Source organism: Euleptes europaea, chromosome 11 (assembly GCF_029931775.1).
Source record: "Euleptes europaea isolate rEulEur1 chromosome 11, rEulEur1.hap1, whole genome shotgun sequence".
NCBI lineage: Eukaryota > Metazoa > Chordata > Lepidosauria > Squamata > Sphaerodactylidae > Euleptes > Euleptes europaea.
Window position 1 is genome coordinate 15,866,722 of NC_079322.1, and position 20,666 is coordinate 15,887,387.

Sequence of the window (20,666 nt, forward strand, 5' to 3'; positions counted from 1 at the left end):
TGAATGTTCACTTTATTATTAGGGTTGCCAGCTCCGGGTTGGGAAATACCTGGAGATTTTGAGGGTGAAGCCTGAGGATGGCAGGGTTTGGAGAGGGGAGGGACTTCAATAGGGCATAATGCCATAGAGTCCACCTTCCAAAGCAGCCATTTTCTCCAGGGGAACTGATCTCTGTCACCTAGAGATCAGTTGTAATAGTGGGAGATCTCGAGCCACCACCTGTGGGCTGGCAATCTGATTTATTATACAGTCTGACAGTCCATGATGTACCAGCCTCTGGAGTAGTGTCTGGAAAATACAGAAACCCTCAAGATTATTGACATTGGCTATTTCTGGCTTCAGGCAATGGTTGCCTAATGTTTTGCTCAAATGCTGGCCCGTGGAAGGCTTCTTTCATATGGGCTGATTCACCAATTCCACCTAGGAGCAGTCTTGGTGATTCTGGGGCCCTGGGCAAAGCTCCTGTCCCCCCACTGGAGAAAATGGTGAAGAAGAAGAAGAAGAGGAGGATCAGGAGGAAGAGAAGGAGTTGGTTTTTATATGTTGACTTTCTCTGCCACTTAAGGAAGAATCAAAGCGACTTACAATTGCCTTCCCTTCCTCTCCCCAAAACTGACACCATGTGAGGTAGGTGGGGCTGAGAGAGTTCAGAGAACTGTGACTAGCCCAAGGTCACTCAGCTGGCTTCATGTGTAGGAGTGGGGAAACCAACCCTGTCCACCAGATTAGAGTCCGCCACTCATGTGGAGGCGTAGGGAATCGAACCCAGTTCTCAAGATTAGAGTTCACCACTCCAAACCACCGTTCTTTACCACTACGCTACACTGGCTGTGGCAATAGGACTCTGTGCCATTGAAGTCCCTCCCCAAACCCCACCTTCATCAGGCTCTGCCCCAACAATCGCCAGGTATTTCCCAACCCGGATCTGGCAACCCTATTTGAGAATGACTGCAACACAAGCAACTCGGCGTTTCACATTACCATAATGTACTCTTTCTTACGTAGTGGGTAGGTACCAAAATTCTGCACTCTGTCCGGCAATCAGGAACGGGTCACTTTCTGCAAATGAGATACAGCCCTCCCAAGTGACCAGCTTTCATGGCAAACCGTAGCGGCATTTCTGTGATGCACCCAATATTCTGGAGAGAAGGTTTAAAACTGCTGGCATTCCTACCGATTTACGGGCAACGGTAATTATGTCGCAGGTGGTCAAAAACCACAGGCTTATCATTAATGTTTAGATAGGAATTTAGCTGCTTGTAGCGCCAGTCTGCTCACTGACCATGGCTGAAATCTATTTATGTAGCAGCTCGCCTTCCCTAACAGATGTAGAAGTTAGTTATTATGGTAAATTGTGGGGAAGAAACACCTTACCGGATCCACAAACCCATACGGGCAATTACACAGCCATCTATTAAAAAGGGTCCATTAGCAAAAAGGGCTAAGAGAAACTGGTTTATTTGCTCATATACCAACAGGTGTACCAATAAAATGTCACCTGCTTCATATTCCTTGATCTCAGCTTGATCAGATAGACAGAGGAATAATAGAAACAATGCAAACAAATGTGTTCCCAATATCGTATTTATACAAATATATAAAGCAGCCTTCTGCTGTCAAACCTTTGGATCATCTACCCCAGTAACATCTACTTCCTGTCACCAGCTCTCCGGGATCTCAGGGAGAGGAGATACTTTAATTGGAAATACCAGCGGCTAAATGTGGTATCTTCTACATGCAAAACAAGTCGTCTTCCTCTGGGCCAGGTATATCTCTGGCCATCCTCATGCAATTAACTCTGGAGTGTTTGGTGCTACTACCAGGTGCCCATGCAGAGATGCTATTTAGGAATGGCAATCCCTACATGGAGACTGTCCACATGGCTATCACATCTGAGCAATCATGGCAACCTTTTCTCAGGGACTTCATATACTGCAGCAGGCAGGTAAATACTCTCTAGGCAGAAGCCAGCTCACACAAATGAACAGTTCCTGGTTGGGAGCCCAGTGATGGCTTCCCAAGCAGAAGAAACTGTCAGTGGTATCAACCATCACTGAGCTTTCCTCCATGATGTGATCTCACCTACCTTCTGGTTGTTTATACTAATTGATGTACATATTCAAATTCATTTCCTCTTGTTCCCTAGTGTTATACTGTGTAAACCATTGTCTATCTTGAATATTATATTTGCTACCAAGAGTACATATAGAATTAGATAGAGTCATTGGGATTTGCCAGTCTACCTTTACAGGACAGATGCCTTGAGAAAGGAAATAACTCACTGATTTTCATGGATGATTTTCGGCGGGCTAAACATTAGGAATATCTTTCTGACCGTTACAGTGGTTCTTCAGTGGAACAGGCTTCCTCAGGAGGTGGTGGGCTCTCCATCTTTGGAGGTTTTAAAGCATGGGGCTAGAGGGCCATCTGTCAGCAATGCTGATTCTGTGAACTTAGGCTGATCAAGAGAAGGAGGGCAGTAAGGGTTGCATCAGTGCTTGGCTCTTGTGGCCCTTTCTTACATGCCCAGGGAAATGCCCATCGCCACTTTAAGGTCCGGAAGCAATTTTCCTCCAGGGCAATTTGGCCAGGGATGTTGGAGGTTTCTTTTGCCATCTTCTGGGCATGGAGTAGGAGTCACTGGGTGTGTGTGTGTGGGGGGGGAGGTAGTTGTGAATTTCCTGCACTGTGCAGGGGTTTGGTCTAGATGACCCTGGTGGTCCCTTCCAACTCTATGATCCTATGGATGACAGACATTCTTACACACGGCCATTTTTGCTTTTGGAACAGCTACCTTTCGACATGCGTAATCGGAATGGATAATCAGAACAGCTCACTCAACAATGAACTGTTCCACCGGCAGTACCTCTGAGGGACTTCCCCCCCGCCAAGTGGTGGTAATCAATATTGTAAAGAGAGAAAAGCACCGTGCGGATCATTTCAAAACTAATGAAGTCTTTCCTATCAGACTGTCATTAGAAAACTGAGCATTTCACGTAGAACAAATCTATTACACGAATCTCCTTATACTTCTGTGACAATGAACATTATGAATTAAAGAAATAAGGGTGTAATGGAGCATTGCAGTTCCCGCAAACACAACCTTATGTTGTCAAGGTGTTGGAGGAGAGAGGGTCAGTAGGTAGACTCTGGGAGAATGTATTACATACACTCAGTGGCAGGAAGAAGAAAGGTATGATTAGCAAAGAGATCCATTGTAAATCGGGAGTGTAGAAAGCAAACATTGGCAAGGATGATCAGAATACATGGCTTTTCATTTACTATCTTGACCCAAGGGGAGGGGGGAAATACCTGGAGAAATAAACTGGATCCCACCATGGCTCTCTCCCCAGTCTTTTATGCAGTCTGTTTTCCTCATGGTAACCCCTCCGATGACTTCGGGTCTTTGTTTTGATTATGCATGCCGTTTCCGACATCAGAGGTCGCCTCCCCCTCCAGCGAGCCAGGGTGGTGTAGTGGTTAAGAGCGGTGGCTTGGAGCGGTGGAGTCTGATCTGGAGAACCAGGTTTGATTCCCCACTCCTCCACATGAGCGGCGGAAGCTAATCTGATGAACTGGGTTGGTTTTTTCACTCCTACACATGAAGCCAGCTGGGTGACCTTGGGCAAGTTACAGCTCTGTTAGAGCCTCTCAACCCCACCATTTACATCTGGCTGCCGATATAGTTACAAAAGTAGGCAAGGAGACAGAACAGAGAAGAAGGACAGCACAGCAGAAGAGGTGATAAGGAGTTAACCCTGGAAGCTTCACAAGCGAAGCTTAAAATCTTTGTTTGCTAGGATAACTTCCCCAACTTGTTTCCGTCTTGCAGCAGCACCAGGGTATAGTATTGTTGTCCTGCGCAATCAGAGGACAGATGAGGCATGAATGCAACCTGCAGACTATATGGATTCTCTTGCTCTACCAAATGAGCTGGAGCCAAGCTAATGGGAGATAGCTTCCTTCTGTCTTCCACTGTGAAGTCTCAAAGTCTCGTGCTGCTGTCACTGACTTGACTAGCTTTCGCTAGAATAACGATAAAAAAAAGAACACATCTCGCAAAATAGATTATTTTGTCCCCTGCTGATTCAATCTAAATTCACTAAGTGCAGTAAATCTGCAAACGGAATTTGGTCTAGGATTCTGCTTTATTATTCTCTATATATTTTTGATATTTTTTTTCTTTAATTCAGCAGTTTCATTATTCTAATAGGCTTATACCAGTTAGTAGAAGCACTTAGCAGAGATACCGTATCCCATTTGTTCTGCTGGCATAGTTAATATTTTTTTGCAGCTAATTCACAAAAGAGCTTGCGGAGAGTACAGTGTTCCTGTCCAGTTTAACTCAGCTAAAAGTGACAGAGTGGCTCAATAAATCAAAGTTGCTGCTGAATTTCATCTCAGATGGATTTGGAGGTAAATGCGGAGAATCTTGCCAACCGGAACATCTGCAGGAATTATAAGGGAGCTAAAAGAATTTCATTAAGATTAGCAGCTTTTCTCCCGGGGAGTTTACATATCTCTAAATTGCCACCAAATTTTGCCTACTGTGAAATTTGAGGCAAACTTGGAGCCTGGAGGATTGTTAATGACAATCTCTAACATTCTCATTCAACCTCAATTCCTACAACATCACACACAGTCCAGAACTAAAAATGGCTATTTTTGGATTCATGGGGGTGAGAGGGCTTAGGAAAATTGGTCATTCTCTTTGTTTACTTACTTGTTTCATATTATTAAGGATGGTTCATAGGGAAAAAATATATGAATTTAAGTTTCTGAATGCAAAACTGACCTACACAAAGTGTAACACATCAAGCCAAATACAGTCCACCAGTCAAACAATGCAACTTGCCAGGTGTTCGACAACCACTCGTTGCTGCGGTCTCAGGCACGCATAAAAACATAGGATTGCCCTGAAGTCCAGCAGTTCATCTAGTCCACAGCTCTGCTGGGATTCTGGGCTGGGATTCCTGATTCTGTGTGCTGCAGTCAGAGCACATGCAACTCCATGCATGAGTCTGTCTCTGTGTGCATTTTGCTGTCAAGTCACAGCTGACTTATGGCGACCACATAGGGGTTTCCAGACAAGAGACGTTCTGAGGTGGTTTGCCATTGCCTGCCTCCCCATCACAACCCTGGTGTTCCTTGGAGGTCTCCCATCCAAATACAAGCCAGGGTCAGGGCTGGGAGTGTGTGACTGGCTCAAGGTCACCCAGCAAGCTTCCATGGCGCATGTGGGGATTCGAACCTGGGTTTCCCAGGTCCCAGACAGACGCCTTAACCACTACACCACACTAGCTCTCCACAACTCAATATTTGGGCAAATGTTTTAGCTCCAGAAAAGGCATGCCATGACAATGAGCCAAATTAGGCCCCGGAACACTTGGGAATTCCCCATTGTCATGTCTGACTGTAAAAGGACATGACAACCCTGACCCAGCTTGTATCAGATGTCATGTCTAGTTTGGACATTAGTCATGTTTTCATCAAGCTGTCGCCCATGGCAGCAAGATCTCCTAATCAGTCACCACCAATTAGGCGCCATCTCTATACTGTAAAATTAACATTTGTCTGCATGTACATCCGTTTATAGTAACACTGAACCTAATTTGCAAACCATTGCCTGTGTGTCCAGTTTGAGAGATCCACTGTGAAAACTATCCAGTTATTCCTACATTCCGTTTTCTGTTCTTTAACCAGTTATCAATGTATAAAAGAACCCATTCTTTAATCCCATGACTGCTAAATTTACAGGAACCTTTGATGAGAGACTTTGTCATAAGCTTTCTGGAAATTTAAGTATATAACTGTCAGATCACATGTTTATTAACACTTTCAATGAAAAATACCATCTGGAGCAAAGTGACTTGATAATTTTTAATTTGTCCATTAGCTCTAGAACTTGAGCTTTAAAAAAAAGCAGTCAGCAAAAATAAGAAGCTTATAAAGGGACAAAAATTGAGTATAAAGAATATATCACTTCAGGACCCAGGGGTTCTTAGATGAAACTAGAAATGGAAAATCTGTGTTAAGAGGATTGTGTAGTAGGATTCAAGTGCTGAGCAAAGGGAGAGTAGTCTGGAAAAGGAGAAACTGGGGACTCTCCTCGGAGTTAAAACAACAGCATGAGGGAAATAAACCATTAGAGACAGCAAGGCAAGAAAAGAACAGAGGAAGCAAGATATAAAGAGGAATACTGAGAAGGCAAACAATAAAGGAAACTGGATAACAAAGAGTGATCTTTTTTCCCCATCTGATAAATACTATGAAGTTCAGGGACCCAGCTGAAATGGTTCTATGAGCCATTTTTGAGAATGCAAAAGAATCAGACTGGAAATAAACTATATGTGTAAAGCGATCTCAAGTTGCAGCCGAATTATGGTGACCCCAGCAAGGGGCTTTCATTGTAAGCGAGAAGCAGAGGTGGTTTGCTATTGCCTTCCTCTGCAGAGCCTTCCTTGGTGGTCTCCCTTCCAAGTAGTGATCCTGCCTAGCTTCCAAGATCTGACTATATACCTGTAATGTATGTATATAGTTGGCCGACATGCAGGAGGAACCTTAGGAGCTTGAGTCCAGGACAAAGGATCCTAACTCCTGCACGCACCATTGGCTCAAGCCAGCTCACGCCATCGGCCCTAAGCCGGCTCGCGCCATTGGCAACCCAGGGTAATTCCCCCCCTATCCCGGATCAGGCGGCCAGGGGGGCATATAAGTTGGGTTGCTTCACTGTGTTCCCTAGTTCTGTTCCTGTTCACAATAAACGTGGTTGCTGTTTGAACTCTGTCTCCGACCTCGTGTGTCCTCCCCACGCAGACTTAACAATACCATTCTAAAATTTAAGTCAGTGGAATTCAGGTCATATGAATAGAACAGTATATATTAAAACCATTTTAAAAAAGCATGTAAGTAGTTCTGAAGTGCTGGGATGATATCATAAAAACATAAGAAAAGCCATGTTGGATCAGACTAAGGCCCATCTTGTCCAGCAGTCTGTTCACAGAGTGGCCAACCAGGTGCCTCTAGGAACTCCACAAGCAAGACAACTGCAGCAGCACCATCCTGCCTGTGTTCCACAGCACCTAAAATACTAGGCATGCTCCTCGGATACTAGAGAGAATAGGTATGCATCATGACTGGTATCCATTCTAACTAATAGCCATGGCTATCCCTCTCCTCCATAAACTTGTCCATTCCCCTCTTAAAGCTTTCCAAGTTGGCAGCTATCACCACATCCTGGGGCAGGGGGTTCCCCAATTTAACTATGCACTGTGTGAAGAAATACTTCCTTTTATCTGTTTTGAATCTGTCACCCTCCAGCTTCAGCAGATGACCCCACGTTCTAGTATTATGAGAGAGGGAGAAAAGCTCCTCCCTGTCCACTCGCTCCACACCATGCATAATTTTATAGATCTCTACCATGTCTCCCCTTAACCGTCTTCTTTCCATGCTAAACAGCCCTAAGCATTTTAACTACTCCCCATAGGACACTTGCTCTAGCCCCCTAATCATTTTGTTTAATCTTTTCTACACCTTCTCAAGCTCTGCATTATCCTTTTTTTAGGTGTGGTGACCAGAACTGTACACAGTATTCCAAGTGTGGTCTCACCATAGATTTAGACAAGGACAGTATGATAGCAGCAGTTTTATTCTCTATACCAGAACAAGCCTGCACAATCCCAAAACAAGCCGGCACAGTTTGGGACCCATGAAACCCAACACAGCCCACCAGCAATATAGTGTGGCTTGCTAGATGACAACACCTTTTTTTTGCAATCCCAGGAAGGAAGCACAACTAAGAGGCTTTTTATCAAGTGGGCCTCCATATATGAACATATGAAGATGGTTATACTCAATCAGAACACTGGTCTATACAGGCCAGTGTTGTCCACTCAGCTTGGGAGCGGCTCTCCAGGGTCTCAGGCAGAGATCTTTCACATCAGCCACGACCTGATCTTTAACGGGAGATGCTGGGACCTTCTGCATGCAACTCAGATGTTTTACCATTGAGCCTCAGGTGTTCTAAAAGATGGTGTACGTTGGTAACCCAAACAGTCAGGAGGGGAAATATGGGAATGGAGGATTGGTAGGCAAAACAAAATCAGTTAGTTTAAACCCTCAAAATCTAGGGAGAAATTCAGATGGGAAAAGGACTTGTGATTCTCAGCATAGGCATTTTTGGGTGGTCAAAAGGGCCCATCCTTCCTTTTTCAACAGCAGAAAACCAAGTTGGGCCAACCCATTAGGGTTGCTAACTCCAGGATGGAAAATTCCTGGATATATGGGGGTTGATCCTGGAAATGGTAGAGTTTGGGGAGGGAAGGGAGCTCAGTAGGATGTGATACCATAGAATCCACCTCGGAACCTGCCATTTTCTCCAGCAGAACTAATATATAAAGTCTGGAAATCAGTTGTAATTTGAGAAGAAATCTCGACTGTATCCAGAGGCCGAGACCCTACAGCTCATTGACATATACTCTAACATTGCAAATAAGCTGAAAAATGAGAGGATAGCTCAACATCACTGTTCATCAAGCAATTCTAAAACAAGACTAGCATCACAACTGTTACAAATAAACGACATATTTAAGAGCTTAAAATTAATTTTAAGAAGCATCCAAAGGGGAAAAGGATACAATTATATAATTAAAAGGCAAATAATCTTCAATATTGTACACACAGTCACAAAAACATGACAACATTTATTAAAGATACCAGTTTGTACCAAAGATTGCTGAAATGCTTTGAACTTCAAACGGCATCACTTTCAAATATTCATTTTTCACTTAGTTGATTAGTAAGTCAGCAAAATCAATCAAGATATTTTCAAAGCACGGTCAAAACACATTAGACTTTTTTCTTCCTATTACTACTTTCCCCTTTTAAGTAATTCAGATGTTACAGATTTCTCCCTGCTGCGCTTGTAAGTGATAAAGTATAGTTAACTCTGATTTGCATTAAAAGATTCATTTGAATATCCCATGTCACTGAACAACACAAGATCCGCACAGGAAGAAGATGCCCTCAAAACATTTTGAAACAACCTTTGAAAGAGCTGAGGGAGAAAAGAGACTTCCTGATATATCCTGATACCGCAGAAGTCTGCATGCTGATGAACTGTCACCACAGACACAAAACACAGAAAACATAGCTCTGTAAAAGTTGTTGAGATCTTAGTTCTTTGGATAACATTACATTTGAATGCATTTTATGTCCTGTAATCTTAAGCGGGTCCTTACTTGGATGGCCTAGGCTAGCCTGATCTCATCAGATCTCAGATGCTAAGCATGGTTGGGCCTGGTTAATTATTGGATGAGAGACCACCAACGATGCCCAGGCAGGCAATGACATATCTGAACCTCTCTTGCCTTGAAAACCTTACTGGGTTGCAATAAGTCGGCTGCAACTTGACGGCATTTTACACACACACACACACACAATCTTGTGGGGGATTGTTAGCCATAAGCAAACTGAAGTCAAGACTTTTAGCATTATTCTGCCTATTAGTCTTGATTTTAACAGTGATCTGGAAGGAATCATAGGCATGATTCTTCCCCCATTATCATCCATGCAGGTGATCCTTGTAGTCTTCTGCTGAAACCTTCCCTTTCTCTGCTAGTTGCCATGCAAAAAGCCCAGACATTCTGATTCACGTGAGGTCTTCTTAAGTCACTGAGCATGTAAGTAGCCAGACCCCTCCTTCCACTAAGGGGTGCCATGAAGGCACGGGGACCAAAGACTGGCTTAAGTGCAAGACTCTGCTCCTCAGAAAATGGATGCCTCTCAGAGAGTTTGGAATCCACCTTGTGTGTCAAGCCTGGGCAGGAAGGCATCTGACTGTTGAACTTTTCCCCTGGCCCTAAATTGTGCCTGGCTTGACAATAGGGCTAGCTAATCCCCATCGTGTCACTCTAAGGTGATTAAATCAGCACTCCGAGCAGACCATTACTTAACCTATCTGCACCCATCCCAGAAATCAATCAGTATTCAAGAGAATAGCCCAGGCATTCCTTTGGGTCCTGATGACTCATCAAACCTCTCCTAGCTTTTTGTTGGAACCCCTGAAAAGCAATCAATTCTTTGTGTCTGGCTTTCCTGCCAGTTTACCTTATACGGCCTCAGGACCCATTTTGGGTCTAAATATTGGTTCTTTGGTCATTCATAGTGTGCATGTATTCTGGATCTGTGCCCGCACCCCCACTTGTGTGAGGGATCCTTTCCTTTGCTCCTGGAAATGCTGGTCATTTCCCTCTTCAGCTCTGCTTTCCCTGGACATCCCTTCAAAACTGGTAACTATCACCCATCCTTGAAATCCTATCCTTTTTTTCCCTTTTATCCCTTAGAAGCTCCTTGATCCATTGATCTTGAGCAGCATATATCTAGTGTTTGAGGGATATAAGGACTGAAACAAATCTTGCAACTGACAATGTAGCCTTGGGATCCCTATCGCTTAGTAGAAAAGGCATTATGTTGAAACCCTACCAGCTTCCTCCCTTTTCTCCTAGTCACCTTTTGTAAGCTTCATGTGTGTATGCTCATTGCTTGAGATATATTTCTTGTTTTTATTGTTATTCTTTAATAAAACCATATTGTAATTATACAACTGCCTGCTCATTTGAGAGTTTTCACCAAGGACTATCCTGGTATACTTAGGTTATAGATCCCAGTTACCTCCTCTTGCTCTCTGTCTGCAGCTAATTCCCCCAACTAAAGTGGAGATTGCCTACTTAGAGTAGCAAGCACACATCCCTGCTCTCCATATTCTTGCTTGTAGCATATTTGTACTATATACATGAATACATGAAACTGCCTTATACTGAATCAGACCCTTGGTCTATCCAAGTCAATATTATCTACTCAGATCGGCAACGGCTCTCCAGGGTCTCAGGTAGGGATCTTGCACATCTCCTAGTTGCCTAGTCCCGTTTAACTGGAGATGCCGGGGATTGAACCTGGGACCTTCTGCATGCCAAGCAGATGCTCTACCATTGAGCCATAGCCCCTCCCCAGACTGTGTAGGAATAGCTTAAGGGAATCCCCTGCATGAAGAGGAGCTATGCATGGAAGGAGGGGAGGGGATGCAAAGAGGCTTGTGTTAGACTTTTTTAAAGGGAAGTTACATATTTGGAATTCAATGGCACTTTAATTACATGTGTACCCCACCATTTCTCTAAGGAGAGTGGGGCAATGTAAACTACCCTATTTTCCCTTGCAAGAACTCTGAAAGGTACGGTAGACCGAGAGTCCTGAATACAGTGCCCATGGGTGCCATGGTTCATGCCGACCCCTTTCCTGGAGCCCATGAAGTATTTTTAGAAAGTGGTTGCAGCCCGGTGGGGCTTTTGCCCAGCAGCACTTCTGATTGGACATTTGAGATCTGATTGGCTATGCAAATTTTGTAAAAAGTTCCTTCAGCAACAGGTGTCACCAAAACACATAAAGAATTTTCACTGCAAGGCTAAAGGTAAGTTGTATGGGTAAGAAAGGAAAATATTTTTAAACAAAAGGTTCATTTTCCAAGGCATCCTGTTAAACAGGGCTTCTGCCTGAAGTGTTGAAGAGCAGCTATTAGCTATGCATGACCTCACTCCCTGACATTTTGTGGTTGGCTCTGCCTCCTGCAGTGGACATTTTGTGGCTGTGCCCACCGCCCTGGGTCAGAATTCCAAAGGTACCCACAGGCTTTAAAAAGTTGGGATCCCCTAACCTGGACTGAGAAAAAGTGATGTATCCAGGACCATCCAGCGAGCTTCATGGCCAAGACAGCAAACAAAATATCTCCAGATCAAATCTGCCTCTTAATGACACCTGCGATAAGCTACAAGAACAAAAAACCAGTCACATAGGATTTATGTAACCCACTGGTTGAATAATTTGAAAAACTCAATTTAAAAGTAATTGAAATAGAAGCATTGTGTGGAATCTTGTCTTAATTATGAGGAAAACACTGAGAATGTGTTTTGTTACAACTAATGGATAAGACACATGAACACAGTAGTAATATTAGCAGCCTGGTTAGAAATGTGCCCAAAATTCAGAGGGTTGCTGGCTAGAGTGAAACACTGAAGATTTGTGTACGTCTTACAACCTGTGATCCAAAATAGCAGAAAACACACCAGTGTTGACAGTAAAAGTAGCAGCAGTATTGTTGAGTGCTTTTCAGGGTTTGGAGCTTAAGGTAGGTCCTCCCCCCCCAAAACTGAAGAAGAGCTGCTACATAGAGACGGAAACAATGGAGTAGCGTCCTCACTCTCAACCCTACCAAATGTTTCAAGATGTATGAATTGTATTAATAGCCATTGAGAGGCTGAAGAGAACCAACAGTTTGCACTCCCTCCTCTTTCTCCCAAGTAGGGTTGTCTGCCAAGCTAACCAAGCTGTTTCAGTTCAAACAGAAGGGCCAGAAGGCAAATTGAAATATGTCTAGAAAATCAGAGTAACCCAGAAATGTTTATGGTTGAGATGTGGCCACACTTTCTCAACTATCTTGCCCCAAATGGTGAGATTTGACATAGGGTTGATACTAGGGTTGCCAGGTGTTGCTGGGCAACCACCAGGAGAGCTGTGGGCAGTGATGGGGGGGACTCACATTGCTGGCTGCAGCATTACATCACTTCCGGGGGAAAATTTTTGAAAGTGACATGGGAAGCTCTAGGAATCGCTAGAGAGTTTCCAGAGATTCCTAGAGGTACCTGATGTCTCTTCCATTTTTTTAAACCAAAAGTGAGGTGATGCTGCAGCTGGCATTGTGAGGGGGTATTTTTCTTCTGCCGCCACTTGTGACAGGTGATAATGGAAGTGGGAGCTGGGGGATCTTTTAGGCATGGTCTCACAGCTTCTTCTTTCAAGGAAATCAGGGCCACCTTGTGACCTGCCTACCAAAGAAGAAGAAGAAGAAGAAGAAGAAGAAGAAGAAGAAGAAGAAGAAGAAGAAGAGTTGGTTTTTATATGCTCAAACCGGCTTACAATCACCTTCCCCCTCCCCACAACAGACACCCTGTGAGGTAGGTGGGGCTGAGAGAACTCTAAAAGAGCTGTGACTAGCCCAAGGTCACCCAGCTGGCTTCATGTGGGGGAGTGGGGAAACAAATCCAGTTCACCAGATCAGCCTCTACCACTCACGTGGAGTCGGAAATCAAACCCGGGTTTCCAGATCAGAGTCCACTGCTCTAAACAAAAATAAATAAATTGCTGTGTAAGTCAAGTCTCAAAGCAAATACACAAAGTATTCAATTCTAAACATAGTCTACCTAGTAAACGTTGTGATGTGACATCACCCCATGACCCAGTATTTGCCCAGGGGACTACTTTTACCTTTACCTATTCAATTCTACTGAGGAAACACCATGAATAATGCTTAAGTTTCGAGCACATTGTTAACCTCAGACTTCTGTTTACTGGGAAATGACTGGCCTAAAGGAAGAAGGGGGAAAAAATCTACATCTAAAGATCTTGGGGTATTCTTCACGGTGGATTTTGCTTCGGTTTCGAACCGGAGCAAATAATAAACTGATTTAAATAGCTTCTTCATGGCAGTGCAGATTCTCCCCCCATCCCAATTTTTCACGGGAGAAACAGCGCACTTCTCTGCGCTGCTTACGTCTGCTGCCGCTCATGACTCACCGCTCCAAATCCGCCTAATCCCGCCCACTCTTCCCATGATCCTGTGTGTGTGTGTTGGGCGGGGGGGCATCCCAAGAGCAGCAAATCCAAGCCAAAACTCCCGTCACCCTTCTGAAGAGAGGCAGCCAGTCTGCTTTGGGTCTCCCTCCTGCCGGTGTGATCCTATGTGTGTGTGTGTGGGGGGGGGGACCATGAGAGCAGCAAATCCAAGCCAAAACTCCCGTCACCCTTCTGAAGAGAGGCAGCCAGTCTGCTCTGGGTCTCCCTCCAGCCGGTGTGATCCTATGTGTGTGTGTGTGGGGGGGGGGGACCATGAGAGCAGCAAATCCAAGCCAAAACTCCCGTCACCCTTCTAAAGAGAGGCAGCCAGTCTGCTTTGGGTCTCCCTCCTGCCGGTGTGATCCTATGTGTGTGTGTGTGTTTGGGGGGGGGGACCATGAGAGCGGCAAACCCAAGCCAAAACTCCCGTCACCCTTCTGAAGAGGGGCAGCCAGTCTGCTTTGGGTCTCCCTCCTGCCGGTGTGATCCTATGTGTGTGTGTGTGGGGGGGGGGACCATGAGAGCAGCAAATCCAAGCCAAAACTCCCGTCACCCTTCTGAAGAGAGGCAGCCAGTCTGCTCTGGGTCTCCCTCCAGCCGGTGTGATCCTATGTGTGTGTGTGTGTGGGGGGGGACCATGAGAGCAGCAAATCCAAGCCAAAACTCCCGTCACCCTTCTGAAGAGAGGCAGCCAGTCTGCTTTGGGTCTCCCTCCTGCCGGTGTGATCCTATGTGTGTGTGTGTGGGGGGGGGGACCATGAGAGCAGCAAATCCAAGCCAAAACTCCCGTCACCCTTCTGAAGAGAGGCAGCCAGTCTGCTCTGGGTCTCCCTCCAGCCGGTGTGATCCTATGTGTGTGTGTGTGGGGGGGGGGACCATGAGAGCAGCAAATCCAAGCCAAAACTCCCGTCACCCTTCTAAAGAGAGGCAGCCAGTCTGCTTTGGGTCTCCCTCCTGCCGGTGTGATCCTATGTGTGTGTGTGTGTTTGGGGGGGGGGACCATGAGAGCGGCAAACCCAAGCCAAAACTCCCGTCACCCTTCTGAAGAGGGGCAGCCAGTCTGCTTTGGGTCTCCCTCCTGCCGGTGCGATCCTATGTGTGTGTGTGTGGGGGGACCATGAGAGCAGCAAATCCAAGCCAAAACTCCCGTCACCCTTCTGAAGAGAGGCAGCCAGTCTGCTCTGGGTCTCCCTCCAGCCGGTGTGATCCTATGTGTGTGTGTGTGTGGGGGGGGACCATGAGAGCAGCAAATCCAAGCCAAAACTCCCGTCACCCTTCTGAAGAGAGGCAGCCAGTCTGCTTTGGGTCTCCCTCCTGCCGGTGTGATCCTATGTGTGTGTGTGTGGGGGGGACCATGAGAGCAGCAAATCCAAGCCAAAGCTCCCGTCACCCTTCTGAAGAGAGGCAGCCAGTCTGCTCTGGGTCTCCCTCCAGCCGGTGTGATCCTATGTGTGTGTGTGTGTGGGGGGGGACCATGAGAGCAGCAAATCCAAGCCAAAACTCCCGTCACCCTTCTGAAGAGAGGCAGCCAGTCTGCTTTGGGTCTCCCTCCTGCCGGTGCGATCCTATGTGTGTGTGTGTGTTTGGGGGGGGGGACCATGAGAGCGGCAAACCCAAGCCAAAACTCCCGTCACCCTTCTGAAGAGGGGCAGCCAGTCTGCTCTGGGTCTCCCTCCTGCCGGTGCGATGCTGTTAGAGTGGCAACTCCCCCAGCCAATCACCGTTCTTGGGGGAGGAGAAAGGAGACGTCCCGGGGAGCGAAGCAAACATTTCTTCATGGGCATCCGAGCAAAAAAACGCTCTTTTACTGGAAAGTACGGCTCAGAAGTGGTTTGGATTGCCTCTCTTTTAAACCGGCTTATTTTGCTCAGTGGGTGAAAACACGGCTCTGCAGTGAATAACCAAAATTTGCCTCCGACGCAAAACAGCGTCGAAGCAGCAGCAAATATCCATGAAGAATACCCCCTTGTGTTTGCCAGGGCTTTGGGGAATCAAAAAGCTCTTCCGTTGGTTGGGAAATAACCTTGTAAACAGATAAAAAAGGGGCTGCCAACTCAGCCATGGCATTCTTTGAGGTACCTTCTAAAAGAAGAAATAAACTAGGTTTCTCATATTGCAGATAGTTATTTTTCATACTCTTATATCTTTACTTCTAGGAGATTCGGCTCATACAGCCTGATCCTGTTAGTAGCAGTGCAGGAAAATATTCCTAGCCTTATCTAAACTTGTAGTGAAGCATTTTGATCCCATCTTAAATATTTGTTCATCCAACTAATCCATCATTAAGATATTACAAATAAATACAAATTTCTAATTTGCCACTAATACACCATGTATATGGGAGGGGGGAGAGAAAGATTACTTTCCATTACGGAGCAAAATATAATCCAATAAAGACAGACAAGGATCGAGGATGTTATTTATAAGGTTTATTTCGTCTTCTGGTAGAACAGCCAATTAAGTTGGAGGAAAGCTCTTGAGGCTGGAGGAAAGCATCTAACTTCGCTGAGTGGAATGGAAAGATACGCGCCTAAGCAGTGGCACCCAAAGTCTCACTATGGCGAAAATGCCAGTTGAAAGAAGCAGCTGAAGTATCCTTGTAAATAGCCTGGGGAAATCTTAGATCTTCTCAGCAGAGCTCTGAGCCACCTTCTTTTAGATTCAGAGCCAAACTACACCTTACACTCACCACAAGAAAGATAGTCAGCTCTGACTGCAGATAATCCTGAGGGATCCCCCCAGACATTCAAGGAAATCTTGGGCGTGTTTGCCTTGATGATGATGGCCAAGAGATTTTACACCTCATTATCTTTGCTCAGCTAATTTCCTCTAGAATTGAGGGGAAATGAGGTGAGCAAGACAATGAGAGATAAAAAAAATTCACTGAGCAGCACCATGATGTCTAAGATGGAATTGAGCGGATCTCCCCCATTTTGTTCCTTTATTGGTCCATTGTTCGGGGCTTGTGTTCCATTCTCCTGAATTCTGGTTTAATTATGATTTCTAAAACTAATTCCAGAATCGGCAAGAGACATGCGAGAGCCAATAATGAAGTAAAAGAACTGGAACCAATATCAAGCTACAGTGATACTGGGTCCGCCTCTCCTGGTATGCCCCCCCCCCAGATTGTTATGCTCAACGAATTACAACTTGCTGGTAGTCTCCGGCCCGAGAAGTATCCAGCTGTCCTCAACCTCGGCCAGGGCTTTCTCGGCTCTGGCCCTGGTCCGGTGGAACTCTCTGTCTAGTGAGACACAAGCCCTGAGGGATTTGGTACAGTTCTGCAGGGCCTGTAAGACAGATGTTCCACCAGGCCTAAGGTTGAGGGCAGCAATGGTTTCCATTGTAGTTGGGCTCCATTCTCCTACCTTATCTATTTTTTTTTTATTTAATGTGGGTGTTCCTGATTACCTCTCCTCCAGGATGGCTGCTGACCCTTGTGTCAACATAATGGGTGCTATTGGATTTTAGGGCCAGTTTTTAGAATTGTGGGTTTTTAAGCGTTAAATATATTTATTATGTATTAGTACAATGAAGGAATTATGGTGTATCATAATGTTTTATGATGTCAGCCTAGGGCTACTGGGAATTTGTTTTGGTATAATTCAGATTTGGGTTTAAATGGCCTTCCTCCCCCCCTTCCCCCGGAAATCCCAAATCCCGAATTCCCCTATACCGGTATAGGTAGGAATTTGGGTTTAAATTCAGGAATTTCGAATAATTCGGCCATTTAAACACATTCACGGCTTTCTGCGGCTCTGGGGGAGCATTTTTGAAGGTAGAGGTCCCCAATTTTCCGGGTAGCTTAAAGAGACTCTCCTTGGAAGAACCCCCAAGTTTGGTGAAGATTGGATCAGGGGGTCCGATGTTATGGGGTCTGGAAGGGGTTGCCCCCATCCCCCCATCAGAAAGCATTGGACCCGGCTATTCATTCCTATGGAGAAAGGGGGGCGACCCCTTCCAGACCACATAACTTTGGACCCCCTGACCCAATCTTCACCAAACGTGGGGGTTCTTGCAAGGAGAGTCCCTTCCTGCTACCCTGAAAGTTTGGGACCTCTACCTGCAAAAATGCCCCCAGGAGCTTTGCAAACAAAAAAGCCCATTTTGCAGATTCATGAGAGAATTCTAATTATCTGTGACCTAGTTCTCAGGCTGGGGGAGAAAACAGGAAACCACAATGTAATTGCTTTGTTCTCATGAATCTGCAGAATGCGCTTTTGTGTGGTTTGTCGTGCTGCTTCTATTCATTTCTATTCATTCCTATGGAGATTTCTATTTATTCCTATGGAGAAAGGGGGGCGACCCCTTCCAGACCCCATAATGTCAACCCCCCTGACCCAATCTTAACCAAACATGGGGGTACTTGCAAGGAGAGTCCCTTCCTGCTACCCAGAAAATTTGGGACCTCTAACTGCAAAAATGTTTCCCGGAGCTGCGGAAACCGCAAATGGCTTTAAATGGGTTTAAATGGCCGAATTTTTCAGGAATCCTAAATTTAAAGCCGAATTCCCACCTTTACCGTTATAGGGGAATTTGGCATTCGGGTTTTCCTGGGGGCGGGGGAAGGCCAATTAAACCCGAACCCGAATTTTCCCGATTTTTTTTCAACAGCCTTACTTGGGATAACACCAATAACACTGGAAAAGTCATCTGAGGAATTGTATAGATAGATACATAGTTACAACAGCCAGAGTGGTATTAGCCATGAAATGGAAAATGTATTAATGTCCCAACATAGAATAAACAATTAAATTGGCAGAATATGCCGTGAATGCAAAACTAACTAATTTACAGCCCTTTTGCAGGCTTTCAGCGGCAGGGGACAGCATGGATGAGGCGCCGCTGCGGCACCTCCTAATCCATTTCCCAGCTGCCGAACGCTTTAAAAAAGCCTTTTACAGGATTTTTAAAGTTTAAATGGGGCAAAATGCCCCATAGAGAATAGCAAGCCTGCACCTGCAAAATAGCAGTCGCTGTACCGCCATTCTCGGCGCCGAAGTCTGGGGCCAAAAGGGGTCAGGGAGCTGCCTACAGGCAGCTCTTCCCCCAGCATGCCCCAGGACCACCTCACGGGATGCCGGCATGCCCCCCAGAATGCCAGCGCAGGCCTTTGCGCCTATGGGATGCCAGCAGAAGGCCCAGCCAGCGTCCCTGGTTGGTGCTGCCATGGCAGCTCCAGGAGACCAGTGTCTGAGCCTCCCCACTGGCATTGGGGCCACTCACCGTGACGTAAGTAGCCCGGGTGCCGGCGCAGGAGGCCCCAACATTGGCGCAGCCCCTTCCTGGCCTCCTGAGGACTTTTGTCCTCGGAGTTCAGGAATGAGCTGTTAGTAAACAAAAGACAGAGAATTTTTTTTTAACTGGAAGCTTTATTATGCTTATGTGACTTAATAATGGTGATATAAAAACCGAGAGTATTGGTAAAATAGTATAAATTAGGAGGAGTTAAATATTTGGACAATATTTTAAAAGTAGCGTGGTGTAGTGGTTAAGAGCAGTGGTCTGCAGTGGTGGAGTCTGATCTGGAGAACCGGGTTTGATTCTCCACTCCTCCACATGAGTGGCGGAGGCTAATCTGGTGCACTGGATTTGTTTCCCTACTCCTACACACGAAGCCAGCTGGGTAACCTTGGGCTGGTCACAGCTCTCTCAGCCCCACCTACCTCACAGGGTGCCTGTTGTGGAGAGGGGAAGGGAAGGTGATTGTAAGCCGGTTTGAGTCTCCCTTAAGTGGTAGAGAAAGTCGGCATATAAAAACCAACTCTTCTTCTTATTATTATTATTAGTATTCTATTTTATAAAGGTAGTTTTGTTTAGTATAATAGAAATATAGAAACATAGAAAATAGTATCTTAACAAGAAAATCAAATATATCATATCTTAGAATGCTAGAAATTAAATAGGGATAAGGGTCCCACCCAGCATATATAGTCTTTGTGTATAATTGAACGGTAGATGCAATATTATTGATGCATTATTGTAACCCCTTATTTGCCCCTTACCCTTTTTCTATTAGGTTTTTTTTCTTTATTCTTTTGAAAATAAAAATATATAATTGAAAAAATAGGTACAAGAGCCCTGGTTTTTATTGATCTGGCCAGTTGATGGTGGCCAGATGCATCAAATATTAACCCAGCCTTGCCACAAGCGTTTATTTTTTAAAAAGCCACCCACCCCAGTAAGGTCTTTATGCTGCCTCCTCTTCTTTGGGGTCAAACGTAGGGTTGCCAAACTCCAGGTAATAGCTGGAGATCTCTTGCTATTACAACTGATCTCCCGCCAATAGAGATCAGTTCCCCTGGAGAAAATGGCCGCTTTGGCCATTGGACTCTATGGCATTGGTCCCTCCCCCTCCCCAAACCACGCCCTCCTCAGGCTCTGCCCCCAAAACCTCCTGCTGGTGACAAAGAGGGACCTGGCAACCCTAGTAAAAAGTTAGTTCATAAACCTTGCCGCATTGTTACTGAAACACGGCTGCCTGTTTAAACCTCCAGTCCCTTTGGGAAAGAAAAGTTAAGGAATCAAGAAGTTTGCTTGTTTGCAGGGAAACCGAAATCATCCTGTTTGTCACTTAAAACCATCCCTCATTAACTTGGCTTCTGTGCCAGCAGCACCTCCGTCTATGAGCTAGCAGGAAAGGAGGTGCAGGCAACTCCTGGGGAGGCCTGAAAGAATCCTGCCCTTTCCCCAGGCAGTTGAAAACAAATCTTTCCACACAACAACTGAGATAGATGCCCAGCTCTTGTTTATTACCTACACTATAATGAGCCCCAGCTGCAGGGACCCACTCCAAGACTGTCAGCGTTGGCAGTTTTCTCCAGAATGGAATGGGTTCCCTTTCCTTTCCAACTGAAAGGTCCCCCTTTCCAGTTCCATCCATGCTTTTTTTTTCCTCTAGTGAAAATTAGTCTTTTGAACATAGCTGCCTGCTATTTTCTGTGAAAACTGGGAGGGAAGGCAACGTGGTATAGCCCAATCTCATCACATCTTGGAAGCTAAGC

General features: G+C 45.5%; 1 protein-coding gene across 1 annotated transcript in view; it reads right to left on the bottom strand.

Annotated features, from left to right (window-relative positions):
* CNTNAP2 (contactin associated protein 2) overlaps positions 1 to 20,666 on the bottom strand; it is a 744,578-nt gene that overhangs the window by 631,535 nt on the left and 92,377 nt on the right. The window lies entirely within an intron of this gene.